At 40.1% G+C, this 12066-nt stretch overlaps 1 long non-coding RNA gene across 1 annotated transcript; it reads left to right on the forward strand.

Moving 5' to 3' along the window:
* The first annotated feature begins 2525 nt into the window (after nucleotides 1–2525).
* LOC147896165 (uncharacterized) lies at nucleotides 2526–2870 on the forward strand. Its single transcript, XR_015541882.1, has 3 exons — nucleotides 2526–2581; nucleotides 2674–2727; nucleotides 2811–2870. It is a non-coding gene; the product is annotated as an uncharacterized LOC147896165 (long non-coding RNA).
* The last annotated feature ends 9196 nt before the right edge of the window (nucleotides 2871–12066 follow it).

The raw sequence follows: 12066 nt of genomic DNA on the forward strand, positions 1-12066 counted from the left end.
ACTTTCCATGAGAAAGGGCAACGCATTGATGCACTATCCTTTCTCATGGAAAGTAGATTAGAATCATGTCAAAGGAGGTATACTAAAAAGCATTGGGATAATACTATGCGCTGCCCTTTCTCATGGAAAGTAGATCAAAATCATTGGGTCCTCTTTGATCTACTTTCCATGAGAAAGGGCAACGCGTCTCTGATTTTGATCTACTTTTCATGAGAAAGGAGGCACTGCCCTTTCTCATGGATAGTAGATCAGAATCATGTCAAAGGAGGTATACTAAAAAGCATTGGGGGTATACTAAAAACTTAAAAAACTTTCATCGATTTTTGTCTATGCACCTCAAATTGATTTCGAAATTGTGAATCCTTCTTCTCCTCACATCCTCATCCTCCAATTTTTCAATCTTCCAAGACCTCCCTAGTGAGTCCTTAAGCATTTGGAAGAGCCATGGTGTTAAGCATTTGTAGGAGCATTTTGGATACCCTTTCCATTGAAATGGACAGCGTGTTGACATGCTGTCCATTTCAATGGAAAAGGGCATCTAAAATCCTCCATTGTATCTTTCATGTACCACCTTCATATTTGAGTAAAGAAGGAAATTTTAATGCTTGTGACACCAAAATGGGCAGTGCGTCAACGCACTGTCCATTTCAGTATCCCAAGCATCAAAATTGGCCTCTTTTAAGCTTCATAATAGGCTTTCAGTGGGGTGGCATTTAGATGTCTTTTGCTTCAAAATGGCGCGCTGTCTTTTTTGGTAGAAGTTTTTTGTTTGGGAGGGAAATCATAGGACTACTGCTTGGATGAGTGTTATAAAGGATATCTTTCCTACAAACAAAAAACGACACATAAGAGTGGTTTGCATGATAATTGATCCTAGAAAAATAAGTGAGATTGCTCTATTGGCTGGCCTACAGCGCATGAATTTGTAAGTACTTTGATACCTTTTTTTCTTTCATTATCTTGTGTTGTATAATTCTTTACCTTCATTATTTTTATTTTGTACAAACGAACTAATCTTTTGATGTATCTTGTAGTATGAATGAGCATGCTATCGTCAAACCTAGCCTCCGAGACACACTCATAAATGCACACAACATTTGTGAGTGTGATCCTACGATATTTATGAAATCATTGTCTCCTAATGAAGTAAAATCCATAGAGAATTGGAGGGCTCATGAGAGTAAAGGAAAAAGACCCTGGTTTCCATTGACAAGAGGCTATCTTGCAAGATTGGTCTTTTAGGTTTAATGCTACACTTCTCTTGGTACTTATTCTCTTTCATTCCTTTTCTTTCTATAAAAGGAAATCTTCTGTGTAGGTTGAGTACAATACAGAGCTTAAAAAAGCAATTGATAAGATATCCACAAAGATGCCTATAGACTAAAGAACAGAAGCTGAAGGAAAGCAACGCGTCCTGATTCAAAAGAGAATTGCTGACAGGATGGGAAAGGTGAGAGTTTAATTCTTCTTGTTGTTACATTTTTAAATCATTTTATGCATCTAACATGCAATTCTTGGATAGGTTTTGAATTGCATAGATCCAGGCTTGGGTGAGGCCTAGTTGGAAAAGTTATTTGCCTTGCGATTTGATGGTCTGGACTCTTGTGTAACTTTGGAGAAGCTGCAACTCATAGCAAAGTCTGATTTGAGATTGGAGAAAAAAATCATTTTTCTTTCCTTGTTGGAGACTACCAAACCAATGAGGGATATGTATTTCATGCCTGTGGGGGATGTGGAGTATAGAGGGTGAGTTGTTCCTTTCATAAATAAACTTATTTTGCAGTGTTTGTATGTATTATAGAAGTGCCATAAGTCTTAGTTGTGTAAATACTTTGTTTTTCACTTGTGTAGATGGATTAATAGAGAGATATTTCTTGAGAAAGTAGAGACCCAGGCTTTGAAAGTTTTGATGACTTGAGGATTGTAACAACCATGGGCGTTCCTTTGGAGACACCAAAAGATTACACAATGCAACAGTACATGGAGGACATAAAATTAGAAGGAAGAAAGCATTTGTTCTTAGCTCTACGATCAAAGGATTCAAAGATTGAGAGTAAGGGAGGAAAGAAAGCAGACGGTCTCTCTGAGTTGGACATGGCTGCTCACAAGGTTGTCTACAGGTTGGTCCCTTTTAGTTTTCATTATGGTGCTTTTCTATTTGTTTTATGAAGCTTATAACAACATTGAACTTGACAATCATTTTTATTTGTCTCAATTTTTTTGTGAACCTTTCTTTATATAGGAGGTCCAAATAATTAGTGATTGTTGATTTGTAGGTATCTTGCTCATTTGGTAAGAGAGAGAAAGATCTTAGAGATTCCAAATTTGTGCAAGAGTTGGGTGGAAATTGGTCATGCTGCTTGTATGTATCCTCTTGGCATGCACAATCACTCTCAATGGGAACTTGCAAATTGTCCTTGGTGGATAGACTTCCCCAAGGGACAAGTCTTGGTATGTGAGACAGACTTTCACAAGAAATATGCTTCATCTAAGGACATTGAAGAAAGTAAGGATAAAATGGGGGGAAGCTCTAGAAAAACAAAAACACAAGCACAAAAACAAGAACAAGCTCAAAAGAAAGGTAAGAAATATACATACATGTTGAGTTTCTAATATTGTTTATGATGAGGGTTTGGAATAGTATACTAACGTTATTCTTTCCTATCCATTTAGATGAGGAGCCATCTAGTCCACCAAGGCAAGATAAGGATCAAATGGAGCATGCAAGTAAGGTTCTAGTTATTTTTTGTTCTTGCTATCGGTGTTTCAAAATTTCCTTTGGTTGTGTTTGATATAAATTTTCCATGTAGGTTCACAATCTATCACAAAGTTAGTACAACATTATGTATTTCATAAGGCACAGTCACCGGATAGTCTATCGACTTGTGGTATCACTCCATTATATGCTTGTATGGTGGGTGATTACATAACCATGGGCATGGACTTTTCACAGTCCAAGAAAAATGAAAAGTATGCTATTTTGCATGAGTTTTTCATGAATGTAGTTAGCCCTGATTGAGACTACATGTGGTTGGGTAAGAAGATTAAGTGGGCTGTGGATTTTATATTGGTTGACTTTCCCACTGGATTTGAGAGAGAACCCATCCCAGTTTGGAACCTCTTATTGGAGGACCATGTGCATTATGGGCTTGCCGTTGCAGCAGCTTCATTATCAGATAATGGTTGGCTGGCAGTTATATGTCCTATGGTAGGTAAGGTTCAATATCTAGCACTATTGTTGTTATATGTCCTCTATTCCCATTTTTCTTGTATGAGATAGTGTCATTTGATTGTAGGACACTGTATTTCGTGGATGGAGCGCTTTGCATTTATTCAAGGCTTGGAAGTTGTCAGACGTGTAGTCATTCATGACAAGCTTCCACATGGATACTGTAAATACCATGGTATAACTCTTAAGGTATGCTACAATTCCATGCATGGTGTGTTGTAATGCTACATTCATGAACTTTTTAATGTGTTACTTTATGTGGGATTGATAGATGCCATGTTACATGTAGTATGCATGCTAGGTTTTGATGGTAAAATCATATATTTCATTTGTGTTCCATATGTGTGGTCACATGTAGTCTTTCATGCTATGATACTTGTTGGCTAAGGTCATTCTTTGGTATGTGGTTCTCTATGCATGATTCACAGATGTAGTCATCTATGTTGGCTCTAGTACGTAGAGCTAAGAAGACTCCATCAATTTATTTGGAAGAGAGTGTTCCACTATTTCAAAACCTTTCCATTGATCTGCTATCTGATTTATGGACTCACTATGTGCCTCTCAGTGAGAGGACAATAGTGCTTATGTCTTCTCAGATGGCTCGAGGTGGACTTGAGCGATGTTGCTACTTTGTTGGGTGCCTTTTGTCACTCTTATGTGTTTCAGGAGGATTGGTTTTGGAGATGCGTTGTGGCACAGCTCCTCTCATGCGTGCTTGTCAGGCTACTGGTAGACCTTGTTTTTCTTTTGATTCAGATAGCAGTATTATGGCTACCATTGTTGAGCCACTTGTAGCAGAACATTCCGGGAAACGGGTGAGGTCAGAGCATGATGGCGATGGGGATGAAGATAGAGTGGACCCCATCACAAATCCATATGATGATTAGTATGGTACTGAACTTAGATCTTTCTTTAATAACGTTTGGATATTTTTGGATTGTTATTATTGTGTCTTTAACGTTTTGACTTACTATGGTTTCAAATGTATGTTTGATTGTAGTTTGTTACCATGCTATGCAGAAGAAATGGCAAAATTCATGTCAACTGAAAGAAGATATGATGAGAGGCATTCAGATAGGCCACGAGCTCGCATTTACTTTGTTGATGATGAGTGTCAAGATGAGTAGAATATGATTTAAGAGACCATTTTGATGAGAGCTTGGTGATACTTATGAAAAGAAGTCCCATTTTGAATATGCTAATATTGCTCTATGTATTATGAAACCCTATGCTTTCAAATGACACTTGGGTTTCTTGACATATGGGTGAGCTAACAGTAATGTGGTAATATTTCTCTATGTATTATGCATTCCTATGCTTTCAAATGACACGGGTTCTCCCACATATGGGTGAAGTGGTATTAATGTTATTAAGTATAATTTCAAGCAATGTGGATTTTTTGATTGTAGGAAAATAAAACCCATTTTGAATGCAGAAGAATTGTTTTGTATGTGATGCAATCTCACGTTTTGAAGTGACACTTCACTTTCTTTTGATTACTAATGACACATATTGGAAGTTACATTATTGAGATAATTCTAATCAATTTTGTATCTTTTCTTGTACTGTTAGTCCAAAACATCACTTTTTGACATCGGGTTTGTATACAGGTCATTTGACACCCAAATCATGTCAACTACAAGAAACATGTATTTCATAGACACAATGTATTTCACATGCACAATTTAAATGGGATAGGAAGGACAAATACAATTACCATTTGAGAAAGCAAAATGTACAAGATGTTGTGCTTGGATAGTCAAATACAATGAAAACATTAAAAAAGGCATGAGATATGTTTGCAACTTTATATGAGGCAAATGAATACCTAGGATCTTGATGAAGAGAAAGCAAATCAATAAAAGCTTTTGACATGCGTATATAGTGAGACTCATAGGCATGAATATACAACTTGCAGCCATATGAGGGACTATGAAATATCAATAAATTGCGCAAGTCATCATCAACAGAATCACTGAAGGATATGAGAATTGAGTTGTTGGAAAAGTGTTAGTTGCTTTAGTCTCTCCTATGCTACCAAGTCCAAGTTACATTATCAAGATAATTATAATATATTATCAACTTGCTTTACTCTCCCAAATATGGAAAGTAGGCTAAGTTTCATTTTGGAGATTCTTCCGAAATAGTGGATTTCATAGAGCTATGTTGGCTACCTCTATAAGGGATTGTGGAAAAGATCGCTCGCTTTTTTGGGCCCGCTCACTTTTTCTCGCTCGCTCTATTGACTACTCCTCAGGGAGGGACCAAGAGTTTGGTGCCCTGCAGTATGTAGGAGGGCTCTACATCTTAGTCTCCTAGTAAATGGCCTTGAAAGTCTTTGATCAGCGTGATCTCATCACAGGTCGAGCACTTTGGATGGCAGTGGGCCAATCTAGGATAGATCTTGAACTTGTATGCACCCGCTTGTAGATAGCATCGCATGGATTTTTGGAGGTGGCTGATAGAGTGCCTTCCACACATTGACCCTTGGATTGTTGGAGGTGACTTCAATAACCTAGAGTTTGGGGAGGACAAGCAAGGAGGTGGTTCTTTCTCTGAGATGCCTATAGCAGTGAGGAGCACTTGGGAGCAGCCATTTTTGCAATCAATGGTAGAGACCCCTGGAGGGAGGTAGAGCTCATGCAGCCTCCTTTTGCAGCCTTCACTTTTCCTTTGGATAGAGGAGGCATGAGGGTCAGTGTGCTAACTGGACAACTGAGGTGGCACTACTGAGTGGCACAGATGACGATGTCAGTAGATGATGTGGTAATGCTGACATGGTAGATGATGTGGTAGGTGATGTGTCACTGATGACATGGCAGATGATGTGGTAGCTGACGTGTCTCTGATGATGTGGTAGTTGAGCTGGTAGGGGTGATGTGGCACAATGATGTGGCTTGTTGATGTAGCAAGTGATTAGATTGCTGATGTGGTAGTCAATGATGATGTGGCTACCACCGTGGCAGTTGATGTGTCACTATGGATGAGGTTGATGATGTGGCACCCGATGTGACTTGGTAGATAAGGGCTACCACATGGCAGACTGTAGACCAAGTCTAGGGAAGTGATATCGTGCCACGTGTCAATAGAATGGTGATCAAAATCTATACAATATGCCGACGGAATCTCGAGATCTCGTCCTTCTCCATCATTTGCGTTGGAGCCTAGCTTGGAGACCCATGGCTTCGTTGATGGTCTTCAGCCACCTTGTTTGCTTGGAGCTTCAAGGCATCGAAGATGACGGAGTTTGGAGCTGTCTCATTGTTGGTGATGGCTAGCTATGCAAGGAGGTCGAGTGTAGGTTGAGGGAGGACACTACTAGAGGCGGAGCGCTGTTGGTATCCCGTGTTGATGCCATTTGTTACATGTTGGAGGCAAAAGTCGAGAGTAGCTAGGAGATGTTGTCAGAGAGTCTCTAAGGGTTGTTGATGTTGAAGGAGCCATTTGGTGACTGCGAGCAGGTGTTGTGGAAAAGCTGTTGTTCGATGGAGAAGCTCGTCGTTGGAGCTGGCGGCTACTACTACAATTTGATCAGGCTATCAACAAGCATATGGATTTTGTGGAGGAGTCGCTTTGTTGAGGTTGAGGAGGCCGCTAGGTCCTCAAGCTGTGTTATGGAGGTGTTGGTCATCGTTGTATAAGCTCTCTTTGTGAGCCGCCTTGGAGACGATGATCTCCTTCATCAAGCCTCGTCTGCCTTGGGTATGCTGTGAGTTGCAGAGTCCTTGGGTGATACAGAGAAGCCTTGGATGTGGCTTAGAGGGGCTGTCAGTCATCGAATGAGACTTGTTGGAGAGGCTTAGCTTAAGAGCTTAGCTTAGATAGAGAAGCTCCCAAAGAACAAGATCTGAGACCTCTCTCTCAGCATTGTCAAGGCTAATGCAGATGCTGTCTCTTAATGAATCTCTCTCTCTCTCTCTCTCTCTCTCTCTGAGAATGAATGGATGGAAATCTCTCAAAATGAATTCTTTCAAGAAGAAAGTGATCTCTCTTAGAATGAAAGTGAAGTTATCTCAATGGAAGAGGAAGAAATCTCTCTCTCGAAATGAATAAACCAATGAACGGAAATTCTTTCAAATGAGTCAACGGAAATTCTCTATCACTCAATGGAATTTTTCTCACATGAAAGAGAGAACTTGATCTCTCAAACTATCACACTCTCTCATACTCTCGCATATGGATTGCAATGCCTCAGTGGAAGGCAAGGGAGCTTTGATACCATGACAAAATATGAAGAGGGGAGAGGAGAAGAGTGGAGATGAGGAGAGAGGGCACAGCTAGAGAGCACACCACAAATGACTAATTGTATGCTAGATTTAGATGAAAATGTAGAATATATACAAACCCATTTAGGGTTAGGGTTAGGGGATCTAACCCTTTCCTTTATAGCACTCTATAAGGTTAGTGCTATGCACATATGATCACATGATGGTGCTATGCACACGTGATCACATGATGTTGAGTGTGAACTCTGAACATACTCCTCAGCAGAATGCAAGAGCTGAAAGGAAGAATGGGACTTTAGCAGACAGTGCTAGACCAATGCTTAGTGAAAAGCCTCTTCCGAATCAGTATTGGGCAGAAGCAATAGCCACAGCAAACTATTTGCTTAATCGGCTTCCTACCTATCCGATACAGGGTATGACTCCTTATGAAGCATTCACTGGACATAAGCCACACATTGGGCATCTCTGCATTTTTGGTTGCATAGTAAATTCCCACATACATGATGATCATCACAGGACATTGGATGCGAAGTCACACAAATGCATCATGGTTGGCTTCAGTGAAGAAAGCAAAGCATACAAGTTGTATGATCCCATCAACCACAAGGTCATTATATCCAGAGATGTAATCTTTGATGAGGAATTATAATGGAAAACCTCAAACACATAGGAGATAGAAGCATCAACTTCACAGTCATCTACAGAAAAGGTTGATGAAGAAGAACAAGAATGGCCAGAAACACCTCAGGCAGACCCACAACAGCTCAGACGATCTACTAGGAAAGCAGACCTCCAACCAGATTGACATATGCTCACAAAGGCAAAGCAATTTAGGTTGAAACCGCTAACTATGCTCTTATGACTACCATCATGGCTACAGAAGAGCCAATGTACTTCGAAGATGTAGTAGACAAGCCAGAATGGCAAACTGAATGAAGAAATGGTTGGTGCAGCATTGTGATAGCAAAGAGAATGTTGCAGACATATTTACCAAACCACTCGGTAAAGAGCTATTTGAGAAACCCCGACTAGCTCTTGGTTTGATGCTTTTTAGTGCTTCATTCCATGTTACTTCCCATTGGGAATACTAGATCAGACATTGCATTTGCAGTGGGAGTTGTTAGCTCCAATATGTAGCTAATCAAGGAAAGAGGCATTGGGAGGTAGTTAAGTGCATCATGAGGTACATGAAGGGTACCAAGGAGATGTGTATCTACTTTGGTAGAGGAGAGATGTGTGTACTTGGGTAAATAGATTCAGACTATGCAAGGCTATGGATAGCAGGAGATCCACTTCTAGTTATGTGTTTACCTTTGCAGGTGGTGCAGTGCCATGGATGTCGCATGCATAGAAGTGTGTTGACTTGTCTACCACAGAGGCCGATCATGTGTTGTAGCCACAAAGGGTTGCAAGGAGGCTATATGGCTTGATCGACTAGTGTGAGATTTAAAGATTCATACAGGTGTACCGACATTGCATAGTGATTCCATGAGTTCTATTTAGCTAGCACAAAATCTATTTTTCATGCAAAGACCAAACACATTGAGGTCAAGTACTATGTCATCAAGGAGGTACTGGGATGACATAGAAGATTAGGGTGTTCTACACCCACCAAAATGTGTGTGGCTCTCTTCTGTCTGTCTATTTGTCTCTCTCTCACCCTCTTCTATCTTGCTTCCATTGAGATCACTCTCATTATGCACAAATTGGGCTTTTGGGAGAGGTGGATCAAAGGAGTCTCAACTCTTTATGTAGGAGCTCTAGTCAGGTGATCATTAGTGGGCACACAAGTGAGGCCTTTTCCCTATCTTTCTTGGTTTGAGGGAGTTTAAGTTTGAGTTTTGAGAGGGCGACCGATGAGAAAGAGGGGGGCGGGGAGAGGTAATTAATAATGACATGCAAAATAAATGTACCTCTATATAAATTCAAATACCTTGATTATCTCAGTACCACTGTACTCTCTTGTACTAGTACATTCCTTCCTACCTTCACATCTACCATAGCCCCACCATCATCGATATGGCATTCCTTCCTAGTACATTCCTTCCTATCACTGTACTAGTACATTCCTTCCTACCTTCACATCTACCATAGCCCCACCATCACCGATATGGGAAGAATAGAAAAGATTGGAAGGCCGATTCATTCAAGAACAAGACTCCCAATCCCAGTCCATGTATGGAATGTAATGATCAAAGATAGATGAAAGAGGCAACAAGAGCAGGAGGAGATGTAAAAAAGTGATGAACACACAAACAATGAAGCAGGAGATCATGAGGAACAATCAAACCCTTAGAGATAGCTAGAGGTGAAGCAACAAGAGGTGAATCAACCCAAGGCACCTCAATAGCCAGAAAGCAGACCAGAAGAACAAGAGCGCAAAAGACACAGATTGGAAGAATGGGCCAAAGTGCAGTGGAGGTGGAGGTGGAGGTGGAGGTGGTGGAGGTGGAGGAGTCCCTAGATTAAGGCACCATAGAAAGCTTGTAATGAAGGTGCTTTTTGAGACCAGGAAGTATCAAAAGAGTGTAGAGCCTTGAATCAAGAGAGCTTCATTCGCTCGATTGGTCAAATGGATTCTGCAATACTATAGGGATGATTATCATATTCAATCAATCAGATTGGCTGCCTTACAATAGGCAATAGAAATGGCTCTGGTATCCCTTCTTAGGACACGAACTTGTGCACAATCCATGCCAAGAGGGTTACGATCATGACAAAAGACATGCAGCTGGCAAGTGGATTAGAGGTCATAGATAGTTTGGTGTATCATTTAGAGATTTTCTATTGTTGAATTGTCTATGGACACCAATTTTGGTTGTCAAAAGCAATTTGTGCAAAGATGGTTGTAAACATCTTCTAGTAATACAATACCTTTGGACATTGTAATTCTTGTTAATAATTTGGATTTGCGCAAAGTGTTCGTGCAATAATTTAATCTTCTCTTTGAATTTTTTTAATTTGTTAATAATATTTTGGGCAAATTAGTATGTTCTTAGTGAAATTAGGACTTCCACATCAAAGAAAGTTTTCAAAAAAAAGGCCCAAACAAGGGCATGAAAAATTTAGCATCAAAATATCCATACTTTGAATTATTTAGTGCTTGTAAACTATGAGGGATGCATCCCCCAAAAACATTTTTCAAAAAATTTCCCCAAAGGGGTATGTGCATGCAGGCACAAAATTTGGCCAAACAGGGATCCCTGTTTGGCCCAAAGTCACGCCTGCACCATGCACATACCCCCTCTAATGGAATTTTATGAAATTATTTTTGGGGGAAGGATCCCCCATGGTGTATTAGGGTGATGCTTCGCCCCCCCAAAAAAAAAGAAATGCCCTCAAATTCGTGCTTGTATGCACATGCCCCCTTTTGGGGCATTTTTTTAGGAATTTCTTTTGGGGGAAGCATCCCCCATGGTGTATACTACTTGTTTACAATGAGCACAAAAAATCAACATAATCAATGATATTACAAAATACACAATCTGGGAAAAAAGAGAAGTATATATTAAACTTTGATATGTATATACAATATTTCTTGTATACTCCAATAGATACACTTTTTACAAAAGTTTTTCTTGCATTGCTTGAGCTAATATTGCTGCACTTCTCTGAGATGACACGGCGGTGGTTTTTATGAATGTTTCTACAAGTTTTGTGGCATTATAAACAGCTGCCAAAGCACCCAAAGCAGTGGCCGCAATAAGTCTTCATGCTAGTCTCTCTCCAAAAGTGAAAAGTGCTAAATCTTACCTCACCAAAATACACCTACGTGTAAATGGAGGTAAATGCACAAAGGAGACTAGCTTTGAAAGTGCCTTGCACTTTATCATCTCCTCCTTCCCATAAGGAGAGAATGAAGTATGGAAGCACACTAGGCTATGGCGATGGAACATTCCCATGTACTATCCTATCATGAACTTACAATGTGGGAAGCATCTTTTTTGTCATATCTTGGTTGAGAAATATTAATATAGCTTTTGATCTCATCAATTATTGGACGGGTAGTGGTCTTAACTCTCTGGTGTTTCTGCTCCCTCTCTGCCTCCAATCTTCTTGGAGGAAATGCATTACTAGAGTCATGCATTTCCTCCCACACAGTCAAGATCGGATGCTCCAAAGTGTTTGTAGGTGCCAAATTTGTGCACATATCCAACCCCTCATCTAGGTAGCCTAAGTTGATACTACTCTTCCAAGCGGAGAGTCTCCCTATTACTTCATCTTCTCTCAACTTTTTGATGTATTGGATGTCAATCAAAAACATATATTATCTATTTGCTATCAAAAGATACGAAGGGTTTGCATCAAAACCTCATCCGTCATACCTTCCTCCTCTTCGTCCTCTTCTGGTGGTTGTCCGATGGATGATGTTCTGCCTATTTTTGTGGGCACCATAGCCACCTTTGTCGTGTGCTCCACTTCTACATTGAGATTCTCTTCAACTTCAACATCTTTCTCTACTACTAGAAGAAGAGGTGGCTCTACCTTGATGAATGGAGGTGCATTTGTGTCCTTGATTTCTAGAAGAATTACACAATGGACTATTTCCAAAGATACAAAACGGATTCCTATAGAACCCGCTTGTAGATCTAAGTCTTCATCCTTTGAAAT

This window comes from Dipteris shenzhenensis, chromosome 12, assembly GCF_047967505.1.
Source record: "Dipteris shenzhenensis isolate YYH24624 ecotype China chromosome 12, Dip_SZ_1.0, whole genome shotgun sequence".
NCBI lineage: Eukaryota > Viridiplantae > Streptophyta > Polypodiopsida > Gleicheniales > Dipteridaceae > Dipteris > Dipteris shenzhenensis.